This window comes from Rousettus aegyptiacus, unplaced genomic scaffold (genome assembly GCF_014176215.1).
Source record: "Rousettus aegyptiacus isolate mRouAeg1 unplaced genomic scaffold, mRouAeg1.p scaffold_m13_p_8, whole genome shotgun sequence".
NCBI lineage: Eukaryota > Metazoa > Chordata > Mammalia > Chiroptera > Pteropodidae > Rousettus > Rousettus aegyptiacus.
Window position 1 is genome coordinate 12751890 of NW_023416311.1, and position 20995 is coordinate 12772884.

Below are 20995 nucleotides of genomic sequence, written 5' to 3' on the forward strand. Positions count from 1 at the left end.
TCTTAAGGTCACCTGATTTGGGACCTCAGTTACATCTGCAAAACTCCTTTACTAAAGCGGCCAGAATTGTGTTTAAATAATTGGGAGAAGGTGCATATACAACAGGGGCAGGAATCTTGGAATCCTATCTACCACGATGAGGAACCTCAGTCCCCCTATGATAAAGTCTCCTATTTGGCTTAAGTCAACACAAGTAGGTTTATATTATTCCCAACTAAATAATTCTGACCAATCCACAGAGTGAAAGAAGGGGGGCAGAGTTTGCTTACCCTGAGTGGGAAAATGTGGAGGCCAAGTTGAGGAGTGCTGGCCAGATTTAACATCAGTAGGTGAAAATAACCTGGTCAAAGCATCTTTGCTGGAATCTGAGCCTATGGATGTCCACGTGAATTTCCCAGAACATGATTCTGCCCTTTTATATCAGAGGCACAGGGCTGCCTTCATAAATCAGCCATCTCCTGCCTCTTAAAAAGCAATATTTAGAGACAGAAAGTAGAGTAGGGGTCACCAAGTGCTGCAGGAGAGAGGAAAGGTTAGTTATTCCTTAATGGGTACCGAGTTTCCATTTGGAAGGATGAAAAAAAAAATGGAAATAAATAGTGGTGACAGTCGCACAACGGTGCAAATGTACTTAATGCTCCTTTACACTTAAAAATGGTTCAAATGGCAAATTTTATGTTTTATGTACATACAAAATCACAATTTTTAAGTTTTTTCTTAAAGGAAAAAGCAATATGATGCCTGAAAAAGAGGAGAGAGGGAGAAAAGTGTCCTTGAGGAAGTTACACTTGATTTGAGGTGTAAAGAATGAAGAGGAATTACCCGGGTGGAGAGAGCATTCTTTGAAAAAGGTGGCCCGTGCAAAGGGGGTTAGGACTTAGTCTGGGGGCTGAAAGGCAACTGTGGCTAGAGCAGACAGAGCAAGGGGAGCAGGGGAGCAGATGAGATCTCTAAGGCTGAAGAACCTGAAGAGGGTAGGACTTGATCCTGCAGGGGCCTGGTGGCATCTGTCACAAAATTCTACTTTGTCCACCAACAGATGGCTCTCCAGATCCAAGTGCATGAGTATATATAATGGGCTGTCTTTGTACTCCAGCTTCAAAAGATTCTAGATGATGTAAGGGCATAGATCGTTGGGCATCCCAGTGTGACCACCCGATGTGGTCTCAGGAAAAAGGCAGAAGGTCCCACCCCTCTGCACACTACCAAAAGGAACAATGAAGGACCACAACTTTAGCAATTACTTTCTCAGTGTTCTTAATGTGCCCACCAGCAAAGCAAATTTAAAAGGACTTAAATTAACTGCAAAAGCACTCACTGCCCTTAAATGGAGTCTCTGCTAAACAAATGTCAGGCTTAATTGGGACTCATGTCCTGCCACCACCCGGCCCCTGAAGTGTAGGGAAGTGATCTGGGCACAAAACACCTGCAGAGGCAACTCAAGGCCCACTTACACAGCCAGAGACTACTCTCCGGACACTGCTGCAAGAGACCTCAGTCATTTCAAGTCATGGGAACTGAGAAAAATCACAGCAGTACCTTTAACACTATATATTTAGATCCTGGCAGGTAGGAATTCTAAGCACATCCCTTTGTCTCCATTTAATCACCAGTGATTACCTGGTCATGGGGCAATAATGCTGGAATTAAACATGGAAGCGCTAATTCTGACTTAAGACATTTCACCTGGATAGATGGGGGCCTCCTCCCTCTTCTCATAGCAGATGGGTCTCAGTGAAAGTTTATATCCAGTATCACCCCATTCATCTCTCCCATAGCAGCCCCCAGCTCAACAGACATCTCTAACTGTACATTTCATTTTATACACGTTCCAAATGTATAAAATGGTCCCGAATGGTTCCATCACGATTCATGAGGCTCAAGAACCCAAATAAATTTGAGCAGATAAACCAGCTTCCAATGCAAACTAGCTATCTCCTCGGCACAGCTGGCATGAGAGAGGGCATCTTGCAGAGGCCCACAGTGCCATTTCCAGTCCAGGCCAAGTCATGTCTTCCATGGGCCCGAAGCACCTTTGCTTTGGTGGGTTCCTTTCCTCCATTAAAAAATATACACATTAAAATTATTTTTTGACTGTGTTGATATAAGGATGAATATGTCACTATTATGGGTTTTTTTTTAATGTAAAAGTTCATTTTTTTTCCTTCTGATTAAAAGAAATTAGAACATTTCCAGTGGCTCTAGGCTACTCATGGCTCCTCCAGAGGCAAAGCCTGTAAGTGCCATGGGGCAGGGGATCCACTGCTCTCCACTTTCCTGCATGCCCCTCAGGAGCACCTTAAGTTACAGCACCCCATATTTCCCTAACAAACAATAGCTACATATCCACCCAAGGGCAGTTTCCTCTTGGGTCAGCAGGACCCACATTCTGAAGTCAGAGTGCCTAAGCTTGGACCTCTACTCCACCAAGTACCAACTAGGTGAACTCGGCCAAGTGACTTCGCCTCTTCAGGCCACAGTGTCCTCATATGTAAGCAGGGAGAATACGGCACTTTCTTCACCAGACTGCCAGGAGGACTTAATGAGATAAAACATGGAAGGTGTTCAATGAGTGACAGACGGCTTTGTATAATTAGTGGTGGTGGTAGTGTTCTTGGGTCATGGATCCCTCTGGAGAATTTGATGGGAACTATTACCTTATCCAGAGAAAAGACACCTAAAATGTCCCATACATTTCAAAGGAGCTCAGACTATCGCCACCTACCCCCAGTCTCTAAAACCCACCCCACTCTGAGTCATCTTGGAGCCTGTGGGCCCCACATTAAGAAGCCCGCATTTAGACAACCCTGTTGGTTCTGCGGGAAAGGGCCTTGTGAACAAAGTAAGCCTGACAAAGACTTCTTTTCAGACTAATTGCTCCCAAAACAAGGACAGCACTAATGCTAAGAGTCACCACATTGTGAGGACGCCCATGCCCAGGGCAACCTTGTCACCTGGTCATCACTCCCCTCATCAACTACCACAACTTGTAGCCACCCCAGAAGACTGCAGGGTTCACAGTTTATTGCGGAGAACAGATGTGTCCACAAGTTGTTACGGCACTTTGAAAAGGGGCACGTGTCTATTGGAATCTAGGAAGGAAAGTCAGAACTACTTCCTGTGGACAATGGGGGCTTGTTGAAACTGTGTTTGAATTGATAACAAGGAAGGAACAAGTTCTCTGTAAGTATTCCCTATTAAGGATGTAGTTTATCTATGTAAATTCCTTTTGAAAAACAAGGCAAACCACCAAAGAGTATATTTACAAAAGCAGTTTTAACAGTTAACACAGCTGTATGTGAGAGTTCCAGTTGCTCCACATCCTCATCAACATTTGGTCTTGGCAGTGGCTTAATTTTCACTGTTGTGTTGTATGTGGTGTCTCCTGGAGGTTTTCATTTGCATTTTCCTAGTGAATAATCATGTGAAACACCTTCTTATTTATATTTATTTCAATTTGGTTATCTTTTCTGTGAATTATGTACTCAAATCTGTGCCCATTTTTTTCCTATGGACTGTCTTTTTATAAATGATTTATGGGAGTTAGTTACATATCTTAGATATAAGTATTCTGTCAGATAATATATATGGCAAATGCTTATCCTCTCTCTGCCTGCCTTTTTTACTCTCTTAAAGGTGTTTTTTGATGAACAGAAGTTCTTAATTTTGATAAGACCCAATTTATCAATATTTCTTTATGGTTAGTATACTTTGTCCTAAAAAAATTATTGCCTACTCCAAGGTCATGAAAATATTCTATGTTATCTTTTAGAAATGTTATTGTTTTGAACTTCCCATTTAGATACAAAATCCAGCTGGAATAGATTTTTGGTTTATGGTATAAGGTAAGAGTCAAGATAAATTTTTTTTTTCCTACACGGATAACCAATAAAGCCCAGGTATTTACCAAGAAGTATCCTTTCCCACTGCTCTGTAACACCTCTTTGATATAAATAAAATGTCTGTGTGTATGGGAAAATTATAATGCACACCTTGCATATTTAAAAAGAAAGAAAAGATAGATGAAGATACAGCAAGAAATTAATTTCTCAGGTCCAGCAAGATTCTACCCCAGCTGAGCACCATCCCCCCCTGTTCAAGTTTCTCAAAACTCAGGAACTGATTCTAACTTTATGTGGGTATGTGGGCATGGTCTCTGACCACAAAACTCCAGCGCAGCCAAAGTGACAGTGACAGGTACAATTTCCCCCTCATTATATTGGCAAGGAAACAGAAACTCAAAGATGCTGAATAATATTCACTGTACATGAAAATATTGAAGCTGGGATTCTAACAGAAGTCGGTCTAATTCACACTTTTCACCTCTACAGACTGCTGCCCAGCCCTAGACACATTAGAAAAGATTCTGAGAAGATGATATTAGAGCTGAATCTTAAGAGAAAAATTAGAATAGCACATCTATGGTTTTCAGGCTCCCTATCTGCTCAAAGTAAGCAGAGAGGAATGGGCAGTTCACTCGAAATCATAACACCAGGAGAAGCTCTGGCTCCAGTGTAAATGTGAAAATGGCTCAAAGAAAAATACCCATGATACATCTGAAAAAGGTCAGAGAGGTAAACAAAGTCTTTAGGAATCAGATAAAATATGGTTTTCCGTCTGTACATATCTACGCACAGAAGTTACAATTTAATAAAATTGACTTTCTTATGCTTCATCACATGATAAAGTCACACCCCATATATACACTCATTAAAAAATACCGAAGAACATTAACAAATTTAAACGGCTTGAACACATAACAAAGCATTATGAACCCCTACATAAACTTCAGGATGAATTAACCCTGACATTACTCATTGTAGAGTGCAAGCACTGAGTCCTATCTAGTTCTGTCTGAGAGTACTGTTGTCAATCATTAGATATATCTAAGTGAAAAATAATAACACGAAGAGAGAGAGACATAGAAACAGAAGTTGAGAGAGACTTTTTATGAAACCCCAAGAGGGACTTCTGGTTCAAATGAAAGACTATGTACACGCATTTATCTTCACCTAAAAACCCATTACAATGATAGCAAAGGAGTTTTAAAAGCCATGGATGGACCTGCAAGAAATAAAAAAAAAAAAAAAAAAAGAGGGGAATCATCTGTTAAAGAGAGATTTCAACAAATTCCTGGAGCATAACTGAGAAATTTATAACAGAAAGTAGAGCAGAAGACACTCCAGCTGAGACGACATAAGAAAGAAGAGGGATCGGCCAAGGAAGAAGCCTTCAGGAAGCCAAGAGAGCCTTAAGACCTGAAAATAACAAAGCCAGCGAAACCCCCTGCATCCAGCAGGGAAGTCCCGGGATCACAGCTGTGTAGTGTAAATTGGACAAGCAAGGATCTGAGAAGGGTATCTTCAGAAAAAATAAAAAAGGAGGCCCTTGACCACATACATAAAATAAGAAAAATCTTGAAAAAATTTAAGCCACAACAAAGGCAAATAGTTCAAAGGAATAGGGAAAGGCAACTATAAACCTCAGGAAAAAGACAAAAAAAAAAGAACTAAAATGTCATCATGTCATCGTAGTACTATTGGCTCTGAAAAGAGCAATATTTACATAGCTGAAGTAATATAAGCTCTATTTATTAATTTTACTAAAAACAGTAAGAATAATCTGTCAAGGTGGAGAGGAGAAGAATGAGATGAAAATGAAGTTAAATCTCATATGACAACCAGAAATATGAATTCATAATGACTAAAATTGATCAATCAAGAACCACCGATATATACATATTTTGTGAGCCATGGTAGTAACCAGTGCCAGGAGCTCAAAGCTAAAAGAATTCAGTTATTGCCTCTAGGGAGTGAACAAAAGTAGAGGGTTTTTTTTTTTTAATTTCATTCCTTTTCATAAGCTTTTCCATACTAGTTTATTGTTTAACTGCAAGAATGGTCCTTTTAAATGATCTATTTTAAGACTCTTAGGCACGTGTTTATGTGTACATGTATGCATGACTCCCTGAGTCTGAGACCAGGTATAGATTGTAAATCAAAATTGTCATCAAAAAGCCTGAAATAAAATGCTCCCCACTATTAATGGGGGTAGAAGTGGGGGAGGAGTACCCTCAGAAAAGAATGGGGTAGGGAGATAATGGAGCATTCATTTTTCTTTCATAAATTTCTCTCCTGTTCTGTTTTACCACAAGCATATGTGATTTTGTGATTTTTTTTTTAAGTGTGGTGTAGGGAGGATGGCAGGGAAAGAATTGGGAGTCTAGAAGACACTAAAAATGTGGATATGAAACAGATTCCAGAGAAGAGAGAAAATATCTACACACCTGAGTGCCTAGAAAAGTCTCCTGGTCTGAGCACAGAAAGGGGACTTGTCAAATGCCACCCTCGATCCTGCTAGCCGTGAAATGCAACCGCAGTAATGACAGTGACTAGCAGCAATGACAGGGACTGGCAGTAATGACAGGGACTAGCAGTAATGACAGGGACCCACCAACTGAAATTTAATGATGAGTAACCAACTCCATTGCCCAGCCCCAGGAACAGCTGGGTATTTTCACCAAGAAGCTTAAGTGGGAGTGAAAATATTATTTTCATGTTTCTGGCTCCAACTAGCCAACCGAAATTGCCAAAGTGTTGCTGAGATGCCAGGTAGGAGAGGGGAAATAAGCCTCAGCCCCAGTGTCTTTTGCTTCTAGAAATGAGTCTCCTCACTTTACACCAAATTATTCCTGTAAACCCTGATGATAGCACAAAATACGGAAGACATTAAAGCCAGTTCTGACCCAGCAGTGATCTCACACTTTGCCCTGAGATCTTGCAGAGAGCAGAACAGACTGGTGGGGGCTGCAGCAGATACAAAGCACAAAGGAATCCAGGTGACTGAAGGGCAGGGCAGAAAAGGCACGCTCTCTTGGAAATAACTCTTGCCTTCCTCTGCCGAGTGTTACTGTACATTTAACTTAATCTTTTATGATAAATCTCTGATTGTCAGAATTCTATAAGATCTCTCCCCTTGAAGAAGGAGTGTCTGGGAAACTGATAGGAGCTGGTATCCAAGTCAGCAAAAGTTCTAAATCTTTACTCGTCATTTTAAAACTTAAGTGTAACTCCCTGTTTAAAACCTTAATGGTTGCTCATTATCAAGAAATAGAGCATAGGACAGATTTGTTTATATAGTAACAACAGCAGCAAACATTTGGTACTTACTGCATGCCAGGTGTTCTAGGCACTCTACATATACTAACTCAATTATACCTCCTAATAACCCTATGAGGTAGGGACTATCATCATCTCATTTTATAGATGATAAAAATAAGGCACAGAGGGGCTAATACGCCTGAGATCCCACAGCTAAAAAGTTGTAGAGCTGGGATTCAAAACCAAGCAGTTTGACTCCAGGGTCTGTGTTCTGCCTCCCAACACTTCCACTTGAATGTCTCAGTAAGTATAAATATCTCAAACTTCACATGTCCTAGATAAATTCTTAATATCCTCCCAACTCTATTTTCTTCCCCCTCTCCTAGAAAAGAAAAAATGCATTTTTCCCTAAATCTTCCTTATCTCAGATAATAACAACTCCATCCTAAATTGCTCAGGCCAAAACCTTGAAGGCATCCTTGACCCCTGTATTATTACCACACCACTTCACAACCAACTCGCCAGGAAACCCCATCTCCAAAATATATTTAGAATATTACCACTGCTCACCATCCCCACCGGCCTAAGCCACAATCATCTCTAACCTCGATTCCTGTGACAGCTTCCTCATTGAGTCTCCTGTTGATCCTGCCCCCTCACACTATTCTGAACCCTAAAATAGAAATCGAATCTTGCCAGTTCTCTGTTCAAACCTGCCAAACCAAAGTTCTTTCAATGGCTCACAAGCCCCTCTGGAGGCTTCTGATCTTCCTCACCTAATACACTCCCCTGTTCCTTCCACGGCACTCACATTGCTCTTCTTGAACGCTACCGAGATGCTCGCATCTCAGGGCTTTTGCACCTGCTGTCTATCCCTGGTTGTCAACATGTCTCGCTCCCTCATCTCCGTGTTCAGACATCATCCTTTTATCCCTGACCCCGCTACTGACAGTGAAATCCCTCAGCCCTGCAACCTGCTATCCACCTTCTCTACTCTATTTTCCTCAAAACACCGATCACCTAGAACAGTAGCTAGAGCAGAGTAAGTGCCCAATAAGTATGTCTTCGATTGATGAATAAACAGAGCACCATTTCTGACAGCAAATTCCATTTTGTTAGGATGTTGATAGGTACTATTTTTAAAAAGTTAACTATAAGTTCTTCACGCAGGTGGCACAGAGATCCTTTAATGATCTGAGTGTTTCCTAAATTTATTTGACCTCAAAACTCTTTTGTCATATTAGTGTTTCTTGGGAAATTCTAGGCTAAAGAGATACAGGGGGATCTAGCTGGAATAGGAAAGTAAGAGGGAAAGAATTCTAGTGAAGGAAGGCAACATTATTTCCATTTACATGCCAGCTCCAATGCATTGACAATGATTTCAAGGACACAGATCCTGAAGATTTCACCAGAACAGGACCTAGGATCGATGAGCAATGTCTGCACAGCACATAGCAGGATGGGATATCATCACAGGTGTTTGCCTTCCCTGCACATGGACTTTCAAGACAAATCCAGAAGGATCAATGAAATGGGGTTTCCCATTTCTTCTTCTAGGGCCTTTATTTTCACAAGAAAAGAATTTCACAGGAAATTTCCTGCAAGGGCAAGAAACATGAAAAAGGAACATTTAATAAAATCTCACAGATTCCAACACCAGGCTTCTGAAAGCTGCCTTTGTTTTGTTAACCAAGGAATAAAGCATGGCCTTTAAGGAAGCCACAGGAAACATGTAGAGATACAGAGGTGAGGAGAAAAATAGCACCCCAATGTTTACCACAAGCCCCCCATCAGTGACCCTTCACAGAAGTAAGCACCCCCTAAACCCCAGTGAAAGACAGAAAGCCAGTATTTTAGAGACTCCATGGGAAGAATCCCTATCAGGGTTTTGTTGATCACAGTGGAAGCCTGGCAGTGCAAGGCTCAAAATAGGAAAGCTTGATTTCTCTTTGACATGAGCTCCAGCTTCTAAAATTCAGTGTAGCAGGTAAAACAGACCCTATGCAGACTCCAAAATGTGTCACACTCACTTAGTCCCAGGCTGATCCAACCAAACCAGCATCTGTGAGGCCACCAGTTCAGACTTCTCCACACAGGGTACTCATCATTCAGTCCCAGCCCACTTGCAAGCCCACCTGGAGAACACCCCACAAACTGCAGGTGAATTAAGACTTCCTTGTGATAAGAAAAACTCTTCCAAATCAATAAGCAAAAGACAACTCATTGAAAAACAGAGAAAAGATATGAAGAGACAAATTTCACGAAAGCAGATCAAGTTTCCAAGAACATCATGAAGAGGTTCAAAGTCATAGAGAATAGGGGAAACACAAATGAAAACATTTCTTCACATTGTTTGACAAAATCCCTTTGTCTAACTAACATCTACCCATCCTTCACGTCCAAACTCAAATTTGTCTTCCACAGAGATTGTATTTTCTTCACAGCTCTCATCACTAGTTATGATGGATTTATGTGTGTGTTTATAGGTTTAATGTCTGCCTTACCTGCTAGCCCATGAGCTCTATAAAGGAACAACAATATCTAATTTGTTCATTGCTATGTTTCTAAGACTTAGAAGAGTGTCTGGCAATAGCAGACACTTAATGATTATTTGTTCAATGAATGAATGAAGCATAATTAGCTGTTTACAGCAGCCCTGAGATGAGATTTCACATCACCAAGACAGACTGACCTCCCCTTGGAAAGTACTTTAGACTGAAAGACATAGTGATTGCCTTCCACTCTTAACTGCCCCAACCCAGTTTAAAGAGTAAGAGGAACAAGGTTCCAAACCCCATATACCTATCTAGAGATAAATGCAAGAGGGCTGCATAACACCTGTCCACAGGAGTATCACTGGCAAGCCTGCTGATTTAATATTCCTAAAAGGTGTAGCAGAGGATGCTACCAATGTGTAAATTCTCTCAAAACTTAAAGCCTTTAAATTCTGCTGCACAGGGACTGTCAGAAAGCAATATTTTGTGAGCTATGGATTCCAATAAAACTCACTCTGAGATGATGACGCCTTCCTCAGTAGCCTAAGGGCCGATATATGAATAATCTTCCAGCATTATGCCGTGTCACTTAAATATTCCTTTGGAGATTTGTCAGAAGAAAATTTAAGTAAAATTAAAGTTCAAAGGGAAATGAAAAATTAAGTTATGATCAAATATACAATTTCATATTGGGTTTTTTTTACCTGTAGAGAAAAGCCCATTTAAGATTTCCTGTTGCGTATTTATGGACCCAAACTGAGGCATTCCCATTATGCCTTGTTTAAAAGGCTGAATGAAATGCAGGGTCTGGGCTTCCTCCCTTATTTAGATGTTGAACCTAGCTCCAGGGGAAAAAAACAGCATCTCAGTTTCTATGAGCAATCCAATTTTAATTATTTTTGCTTTATTGGAATTTTCATAGGATTCCTGCTACAAGAGATTCAGAATTAATCTAAGTCATAAACAAAGCAAAAATGGAAAGGAATGGAGTGAATGATAATTCAACACTATAAGGCATGGCTCCTTTTTCCTAAAATATGCACCGCGGTGTGGGATAAGGGAGAGGACTAAAGCATTGTTTGGAATCAAGTCCCTCGAAGTCAGAAGTATGTTTAAAGTTTATCTAAAACACTTGCATCTGTAACTCCCACAAACAGCTTTTCTCCAGGGTTGCAGAATGTTCCCTGTCACTTATCAAACTGAGAGGAGCAGCTGAGATGTAGAGAGAGGTGACAGCAAATAGAAGTCTAGAAGCCCCCGGAGAGACATAGCTTGACCGTAGAACTGAAATGCACATTACAAAAGATTTTTTGTATTTACTACAGACTGAGTCCTATGTGTCCTGTCTGCATATAATCCTCTGCCAATGTGGCTCATGTGCTACAGCCTGACAGCAAATCCCAGAGATAAGTAGGATGACATCCAATCTATCCTGTGCTGTGGGGATCCATCAACACCATTATGATCATACTAATGAAACTAGTGAAACATCCTCTCTAGTCTACAGCAGTAGCCTCTCTTCATCTCAGCTTAAGACAGTTTTTTTTCCCCGAACCAAAAAATAATAACGATTATTTTCTAACTTGAAGTTTTCTATATCCACCAAAAGATCATTTCAAAAAGCACACACAAAAAAAATGCTAAAAGAAAAAATTTATTAAGCCAAAAGAAGGTAAGGAAGGAGAAATAAAGGAACAAAGAACAGAGGATATGAATATAAAACAAAGCCCAAGATGGTAGAATTAAATCCAACTATACCAATAATCACATTAAATGTAAATGGCCTAAATGCTCCATGCAAAAGGCAAACATAGTTTGAACTGAAAAGCAATATCAGCTCTACACCATTTATTAGAAATGCAAGTAAGGGAGAAAGAAAGGATGTGTAAGATGGAAGCCAGAGTTATTTTGTAACATAGCATCACTTCTTCCATATTCTATTCATTAAAAGTGATTCACAATATTCAGTTCACATTCAAGCGGAGGGGATTACACAAGTGTATGAACACAAGAGGCGGAGACCATTGGAAGCCGTTGGTCTCTAGAAGTTGTCTACCACAAACAAATCTAGCAAGAGCAATCAAGGAAAAAGGAATAAATATTAATTACCAGTATCAGAAATGAAAGAAGTGATATCAGTACAGTTATACAGATGCTCGAAAAACAGTGAGATAAAATGAACAACATTGAGTCAATAAATCCAACAACCTAGATGAAACACATACATTCCTTAAAAGATACAATTACCAAAACTCTAAAAAAAGAATAAAAAATATGAATAGCCCTATATCCGTTAAACTAATTCAATCCATAATTTAATATTTTCTCGCAAAGAAAAACTCAGTCCCAGATATCTTCACTGGTAAATTCTATAAAAGATTTAATAAAGAAATAATATATATTACCCACGCTCTTTCAGAAAATAATAAAGGACCCTTCCAACTCATTTAATGATGCCAGCCACATATAAGCACACACACACACATACACACACACAAATCACATACCAATATTAATGCAAAAATCTTTAATAAAATATTTACAAATCAGCTTCAAGATGGCAGACTAGGTAAAAGCAGGGTTTGCCTCCTCTCGGGACTGCATTATAACTGCAACCAAATTATAAAATAAACAACATGGAGAATCACTTGAAAACCAGCCAATTTTAACACATATGTCTGATGATATAAAGGAGCCCCAATGAAGCTGCTAAGAGGAGCAAGTTCGCAAATCGGGCTGGACCTGCACCCATGGGTGCCAGTGGAGCACCGGGAGGGAGAGGATGGCTGCAGAGGCCCCCCCAAAAGAGAGAGGGGTCCTCGCTCCATACAGGGGCTCCTAGACCCAAGGTCCCAGCCAAGAGAAGAGAAGTTCCCAAAAAAATCTGACCAGAAAAATCAGTGGGAATTCTGGTCATCCAGGTGAGATGGCAGGAGACTGAAATCCCAGACACCCCTTTAAAGGGCCCATGTACAGACTCTCTCGCCCACAGACACACACCCCGGGTGCCAGCAGAGGGACAGAGCTGTGGGCAAGGGTCATGTAGGGAAAGAAGGCATTATGTGGCACCAGAACAAGGGCTGGACAGGCAGCCACCACTGTGCCTTATTCAGGGGCCCTCCGCCAGGGCAATCCATAGACAGATGCTAGCTTGCCTGTGCTGATACCCTCCCCTCACATGGCTAGGTCTAAAGCTGCTCTGGCCTGGGGAAATCGACCCGCCCTACTCAACCTACAGATTGGCTTGTCCCCAGATGGCTGCCCCCGCCCTGCCACCTTCTAGAGCCGAACCTTCAGCATAGGCATCAGAACTCAGCCAGCACTGTGAGCTCACTTCAGGGAAAATAGTTTCAGGCAGATCACAGCTGCCAACATGAGCTTGGGCGGATCATGGGGATCTGTGGGCCAGTCCCAGACAGCACCTGGTCTTGCTGCAATCTGTGACTTTTGCAGGAACTAAGAGACACAGAAGTTGCAGCAAAACCGAGGCTGCATTGGCCTAATGGTCCTTGTCCCCCTGAGACCCTACTCTATCCAATCCATAAACTTCCTGCAGTGGCCCATTTATAGGCAGCTGTCCCTGCCCTGCCCCTTTCCGGGGCGTGCATTCCACACAGGCAACAGACCTTGGCTAGCACAGTGCATGCTTTCTGGGGAAATCAGTTGTAGGTAGATCACCGCTGCCTGCACAAGCTGCAATATCGCTTGGAGTGGGTTGTGGGAACTGTGGGACCACTCCAGAGGGCAGTTGGTCTCACTGTGATCTGTGATTACTGTGAGAACTAGTAGACACACAACTTGCAGCAAAACTGAGGCTGTATTGGTGTGACAGCCCTTGTCTCCCTGAGATCCCACCCCACTCAACCCACAAATTGCCCAGGGCCATTGAAAAGCAGCGCCCCCTGCCCTTCCCCTTTCTAGGCAGCGCCTTCTCGCAGGAAATGGACCTTGCCTAGCACAGTGTGCAAATTTCCGGGAAAACAGTGGCATGTGGATCACTGCTGCCAGCACAAGATACAATGTGGCTTGAGTGGATTAAAGGGGTTTGGGGGCCTATCCCAGATGTCAGTAGGTCTCACACTGATCTTTGACCTTTGTGGGAGCCCACAGACCCAGAATTGACAGAAAATCTGGTGCTGTGTTGGCCTCATGGTCCCATGCCTCACTGAGACATCGCCCCACCGAACCCACAAATTATCTGTGGCAAGCCTGGTCCCAGGCAACCCAGTCTCATCCTGTGCTTTCCTTGGGACATGAATTCAATAGCAAACAGCAGCATTCAGTTCATGCTGCCCACACAAAGGCCATGCATCCTGGGAGAGACTTTCAGTGGGGAGCCACAAACGCCTGCCCACAAGCTTCAGTAATTCTTGAACAGATCTCAGGTCTTTGCAAGCCCAAGGAGGGTAGTAGCCTTGCTGTGATCTGAGACTTCTACAGGAGGCCACAGAGACAGCACTGACATGAAAACTTACACTGCAGTGGAAGGGGAAATCTGCCTCCTGGGCCCCCACACCACCCAACATGCATATTACCTAAGGCTCTTCCAGTTTCGGAGTCTTACAGGCAACTGACAGGCAGCCTCAAGCCTTGAGGCACACTGGTTCTTCTGCTAAACTACTCTAGGCCTGGTACTGGGGCTAACCAGACTACAGTTTACAGCGTTGTCTCTTCCACTTACCTGTAGATCCAGCATAGGCAACAACTATCTTTAGATCACTTTGTAGCTCTCACCAGGTAGCCCCAAGCAATCAAAGGCAGCAGCTGAACTTGGCCTACTGGGGAGCTCATCCCAAGGGGCCACAAAACCAATGCACCTGGAGGCTGTCACTAGACCACAACAAAGCAACTCCTAACTAGCCCCATAAGTGATACAAAGTATACAAGTATACAAGCCTGCTAGGGTAAATCCCACACAGTGGAGTCCACCCCCACAGAGCAACTTCCACAGTTAGTCAGCCCAAGCGTTAATCCCATCTATTAATGTACTAACACCAACAGAGGCTTGGCTACAACAGAAGATCACACACAACCCAGACAAAGATCATGTCTAGAGCTCCCAGAACAGGTGATTAGGGAGAGTGTGCCACTGGGTCACACAGGACACCTTCCACATAAGGCCATCTGGCTAAGGCTGAGAGACAAAATAAATCTTCCTAACATATAGAAATGAACACAGAGAGGCCAATAAAAATGAGCAAACAAAGAAACAAGCCACAAATAAAACAACAGGAGAAAACTCCAGAAAATAATCTAAATGAAATAGCAGCAAGTAACCTACCAGAAACAGAGTTCAAAATATTGGCTATACAGATGCTCAATGAACTTAGGGAGAGAATGGATAAGCTCAATGAGAACCTCAACAGAGAGATAGTAAAGGACTTAGAAACCATAAAAAAGAACCAGACAGAAATGAAGAATTCACCAGAAGAATTCAAGGGTAGGGTGGATGAAGCAGATCAGATCAGCAAACTAGAAGACGAGGTAGCAGAAAATACCCAAATGGAATAGCAAAAAGAAAAAGATTTTTTAAAAATGAGGATAGTTTAAGAGACCTCAGGGACAACATGAAGCATAACAATATCTGCATTATAGGAGTACCAGAGAGAGGAGGGAGAGAGCAAGGGATTGAGAATCTATTTGAAGAAATAATGACAGAAACTTCCCTAACTTGGCAAAGGAATTAGACATACAAGTCCAGGAAGCACGAAGAGTCCCAAACAAGAAGAATTCAAACAGACCCACATCAAGATACATCATAATAAAATGCCAAAGGTCAAAAACAAAGAGAGAATCTTAAAAGCAGCAAGAAAAAGGCAGCTAGTTACTTACAAGGGTACCCCATAAGAACATCTGCTGATTTTTCAACAGAAACTTTGCAGGCCAGAAGGGACTGGCAAGAAATGTTCAAAGTTATGAAAAAAAGAACCTACAACCACCAATACTCCATCCAGCAAGGCTTTTGATTAAAATGGAAGGTGAGATAAAGAGCTTCCCAGACAGGAAAAAACTTAAGGAATCATCACGAATAAGCCAGTATTACAAGAAATGTTAAATAAAGGGACTTCTGTAAAAGAAAGAAAAGAGGGGGAGCGGGATGAATAAAAATGAATAAGAAAATGGCAATAACTACGTACCTATCAATAATCACTTTAAATGTAAATGGATTAAATGCTCCAATCAAAAGACATAGAATAGCTGAATGGATAATGAAAACAAAACCCACACATATGCTGTCTACAAGAGACCCACTTCAGATCAAATGACACACATAGATTGAAAGTAAAGGGATGGTAAATGATTTTTCATGCAAATGGAAATTTCAAAAAAGACAGGGTATAGAGGACATACAAATGGTCAACAAATATATGAAAAGATGCTCAACATCACTAGCTATAATCAATAGGACAAGTAATATCAAATGTTGGAGAAGATGCAGAGAAAAAGGAACCCTCACACACTGCTGGTGGGACTGTGAATTGGTACAGCCACCATGGAAAACAGTATGGAGGTTCCTCAAAAAACTAAGAATTAATCTACCATATGATCCAGCAATCCCTCTACTGGGTATTTACTCGAAGGACTTGAAAACTCATATCCCTAAAGATATTTGCACACCAATATTCATAGCAGCATTATTCACAATGACCAGGAGACAGCAACTAAAGTGTCCTACAATTGATGATTGGCTAAAGAAACTGTAGTACATATATACAATGGAATATTACTCAGCCATAAGAAGAGATGAAATATTGCCATTTGCAACCACATGGATGGACCTCAAGAAATTATGCTAAGTGAAATAAGCCAGATAGAAAAAGTTGAAAATCATATGATATCACTTATATGTGGGATATAAACGTAAAAACAAATAAAGGAACAGGACAAACAGAGACTCATGGACATAGACAATACACTAGTGGTTACCAGAGGGTAAGGGGTGGGGGAGGAGGGGGAAGGTAGATGGGGTAAAGGGGGTCAAATATAGGGGGGAAGGGGAGGGTGAAGCAGGTAGAGGGGATTAAATATACAGTAGCTGAAGGAAACTGGACTTTGAGTGGTAAACACACAAAAGAATGTAAAGATGTCAAATTATAATGTACACCTGAAAATAATATAATTGTATTAAACAATGTTACCCCAATAAACTTAATTTTAAAAATAAAATAAAAAATAAAAATTTATTTAAAAAGCCAGAGTAGCAATACTACATCAGACAAAATAGACTTTAAAACAAAGGCTATAATAAGAGACAAAGAAGGGCATTACAGAATGATAAAGGGATCAATATACAAAGAGGGCATAACCCTAGTACACTATACACATCTAACATAGGAGCAACACATAAAGCAATTACTTACCAACATAAAAGGAGAGATCAACAGTAATATACTCACAGTAGGAGACTTTAACACCACATTGACACTAATGGACAGATCTTCCAGACAGAAAATCAACAAGGAAACAGTGGGCTTACACTAGACCAGATGGATTTAATAGATATTCTCAGAGCATTTCACCCCAAAGCAACAAAATATACATTTTTCTCAAGTGCACGTGGAATATTTTCCAGGACAAACTACATGTTAGGCTACAAAACAAATATCAACAAATTTTAGAAGACTGAAATCATATCAACTGTCTTCCCTGATGACAATGGTATAAAACTAGAAATCAACTATAAGAAAAAAAACTTGAAAATACACAAATACATGGAGGCTAAATAACATGCTACTAAACAATGAATTGGTTAACAATTAGATAAAAAAAAGAAATCCAAAGATACTTGGAGACAAATAAAAATGAAAACACAACAACAAAATCTATGGGACATGGCAAAAGTAGTACTAAAAGGGAAATTCATAGTAATACAGGCCGACCTCAAGAAACAAGAAAAAGTTCAAATAAACAATCTAAACTTACACTTAAAAGAACGACAAAAAGAATAAGTAAAGCCAAAAGTGAACAGAAGGAAGGAAATAATAATGATCAGAGTGAAAATAAATGAAAAAAATAAGTGAAAATACAGTCTAGATAAATACAAAAGATTAATAAAACCAAGGGCTAGTTCTTTGAAAGGATAAACAAAATTGATAAACCAGACTAATCAAGGGAAAAAGAGAGAGGATTCAAATAAATGAAATCAGAAATGAAAGAGAAGTAACTACAAACTCCACAGAAATACACAAGATCATAAGAAAGTACTAAAAGCAATTAGATGCCAACAAATTGGATGATCTGGAAGAAATGGATACATTCCTAGAAACATACAGTCTCCCAAGACTGAGTCAAGAAGAAACTGAAAATCTGGACTAACCAATTACCACCAACAAAATCGAATCAGTAATCAAAAAACTCCCCCCCACACAAAAAAGTCATGGATTGACTGGCTTTACAGGTAAATTTTACCAAACATTCAAAGAAGAATTAGTCTACGGCCATGCTACCCTGAACACGCGCAATCTTGTCTGATCTCGGAAGCTAAGCAGGGCCGGGCCTGGTTAGTACTTGGATGGGAGACCACTTAGGAAGATTGGGTGCTGCGGGTGTTAAAAAAAAAAAAATCAACTTAAGAATTCAAAGAATCAACACCTATTCTTCTAAAACTATTCCAAAAAATTCAAGAAGAGGGAAATCTCCTTAATTCTTTATATGAAGCCACCATTACCTTAATTTTAAAAGACATTACCAAAAAAGGAAACTATAGGCCAATATCTCTTATCAACATTAATGTAAAAATCCTCAACAAAATATTAGCAAACTGAATTCAGCAATACATTAAAATTATATACCATGATCAAATTGGATTTATTCCTGGGATGCGAGGTTGGTACAATATTCACAGATTAATTAATGTGATACACCACGTTAACAAATTGAAAGATTAAAACCATATGATCATATCAATAGATGGAGAAAAAGCATTTGACAAAATCCAGCATCCATTTATAATAAAAACTCTCAGTAATGTGTTAATAGAGACAACAAAATTCAACACAATAAAGGCCATATATGACAAACTTACAGCTAATATCTTACTCAATAAAGAAAGGATAAAAGCATTTTCCTTAAAATCAGGAAAAAGACAAGGATGACTACTTTCATCACTTGTGTTCAACATGAATTAGACATCTAGCCACAGCGATAAGACAAGAAAGAGAAAAAAAAGATATCCAAATTGGAAAGAAAGAAGTAACTGTCATTATCTGCAGATGACATGATATGATACAGAGGGAACCATAAAGATTCCACAAAAAACAAAAAACACTTAGAACTAATGGATGAATTCAGTAAACTAGCAGGATACAAAATGAATACTCAGAAGTCAGTTGTATTTTTATACATTAATGATGAACTTTCAGAAAGAGTAATTAAGAAAATAATCCCATTTACAATTGCATCAAAAACAATAAAATACCTAGGAATCAGATTAACCAAGGAGGTAAAAGACCTGTTCTCAGAAATTTATAAGTCATTGAAAAAAGAAATTGAAAAAGATACAAATAAATGTATATACCATGCTCATAAGTAGGAAGAATCAACATTATTAAAACAACTATACTAACCAAAGCAATCTATAGATTCAATGCAATCCCTATAAAAATACCAATGGCATTTTTTTGAAGAACTAGAACAAATAATCCTAAAATTTATATGGAATCATAAAAGACACCAAATAGCCACAGCAATCTTGAGAAAGAATAACAAAGTTGGAGGTATCACAGTCCCTGATATCGAACTATACTACAAGGCTACAGTAATCAAAATAGCATGGCACTGGCATAAAAACAGATACATTGATCAATGAAACAGAATAAAAACCCCAGAAATAAATCCACTTTTGTGCGCTCACTTAATATATGACAGAGGAGGCAAGAATATACAATGGGGTAAAGAGAGTCTCTTCAACAAATGGTGTTGGGAAAATTGGATAGATACATGCTGAAAGAAAAAAAGAAAGAAGAAAGAAAGAAAGAGAGAGAGAGGGAGGGAGGGAGAGAGAGAGAGAGAGAGAAAGACAGAAAGAGAGAGAAAGAAAGAAAGAAGAAAGAAAGAAAGAAAGAAAGAAAGAAAGAAAGAAAGAAAGAAAGAAAGAAAGAAAGAAAGAAAGAAAGAAAAGAAATTGGACCCCCTTCTTACAGCATATACAAGAATAGACTCAAAATGGATTAAAGACTTAAATGAAAGACCTAAAACCATAAAACTTGTAGAAGAAAAAGTATTGCTACTAGTAATTTCTTTTTAGTTATTCTTCTCAGGCAAAGGAAACAAAAGAAAAAATAAACAGATGGGAGTATATCAAACTAAAAAGTTTTTGCACAGCAAAGGAAACCATCAACGAAATGAAAAGACAAGTTGCTGAATGAGAGAAGATATTCGCTTATGATACCTTTGATAAGGGGTTAATATCCAAAATATATAAAGAACTCATATAACTCAACAAAAAATAATAATAATAATAATCCAGTTAAAAAATGGGCAGAAGACTTGAATAGATATTTCCCCAAAGAGGAAATACAGATGACCGATAGACATATGAAAAGACGTTCAAGGTCACTAATCATCAGAGAAATGCACATGAAAACCACAGTGAGATATCACCTCACACCTGTCAGAATGGCTATCATCAATAAATCAAAAAACAAGTGTTGGCAAGGATGTGGAGAAAAGGGAACCCTCATATACTGTTGGTGGGATTGCAAATGGATATAGCCACTATGGAAAACAGTTTGGAAATTCCTCAGAAAATTAAAAATGGATTTATCTTTTGACCCAGCAATTGCACTTCTGGGTATTTATCCAAAGAAAACCAAAATGATAATTCATAAAGATCTATGCATCTCTATGTTCATACCAGTGCTATTCACAGTAGCCAAGATATGGAAGGAACCTAAATGCTCATCAATAGACAATTGGATAAAGAAGTTATGGTTCATATATACGATGGAATACTACTCAGTCATAAAAAAATAAAATAAAATCCTACCATTTGCAACGACATGGATAGACCTAGAGATTATTATGCTGAGTGAAATAAGTCAAAGAAAGATAAATACCATACGATTTCATTTATATGCAGATTCTAAAGAACAAAAAGAACAAACTAATCGTAAACAGACTCACAAATATAGAGGACAATCTGGTGACAGCTAGAGAGGAGGGGGGTTGCAGGGCTGGGAGAAAGGGGTGAAGGGTTCAAGAAGTACAAATTAGTAGTTGATAGATGGTCATAGGGATGGAGAGCATGGCATAGGAAATGCAGTTGGCAGCAATGTAATGGCTAGGTGGAGAGCCAGAGGGAAAATAGAGTAATTAGGGGTATCATTTCATAAACTATATAAATGTCTAACTAATGTACTGTATAGTTAAAACTAATAATAAAAATGAAATGCTAAAAAA

General features: G+C 39.7%; 1 protein-coding gene and 1 pseudogene across 1 annotated transcript in view; one reads left to right on the top strand and one right to left on the bottom strand.

Annotated features, from left to right (window-relative positions):
• LOC118606686 overlaps positions 1-20995 on the bottom strand; it is a 402280-nt gene that overhangs the window by 353134 nt on the left and 28151 nt on the right. The gene's annotated exons all lie outside the window — the stretch shown is intronic.
• Positions 18026-18144, top strand: LOC118607619 (annotated as a pseudogene).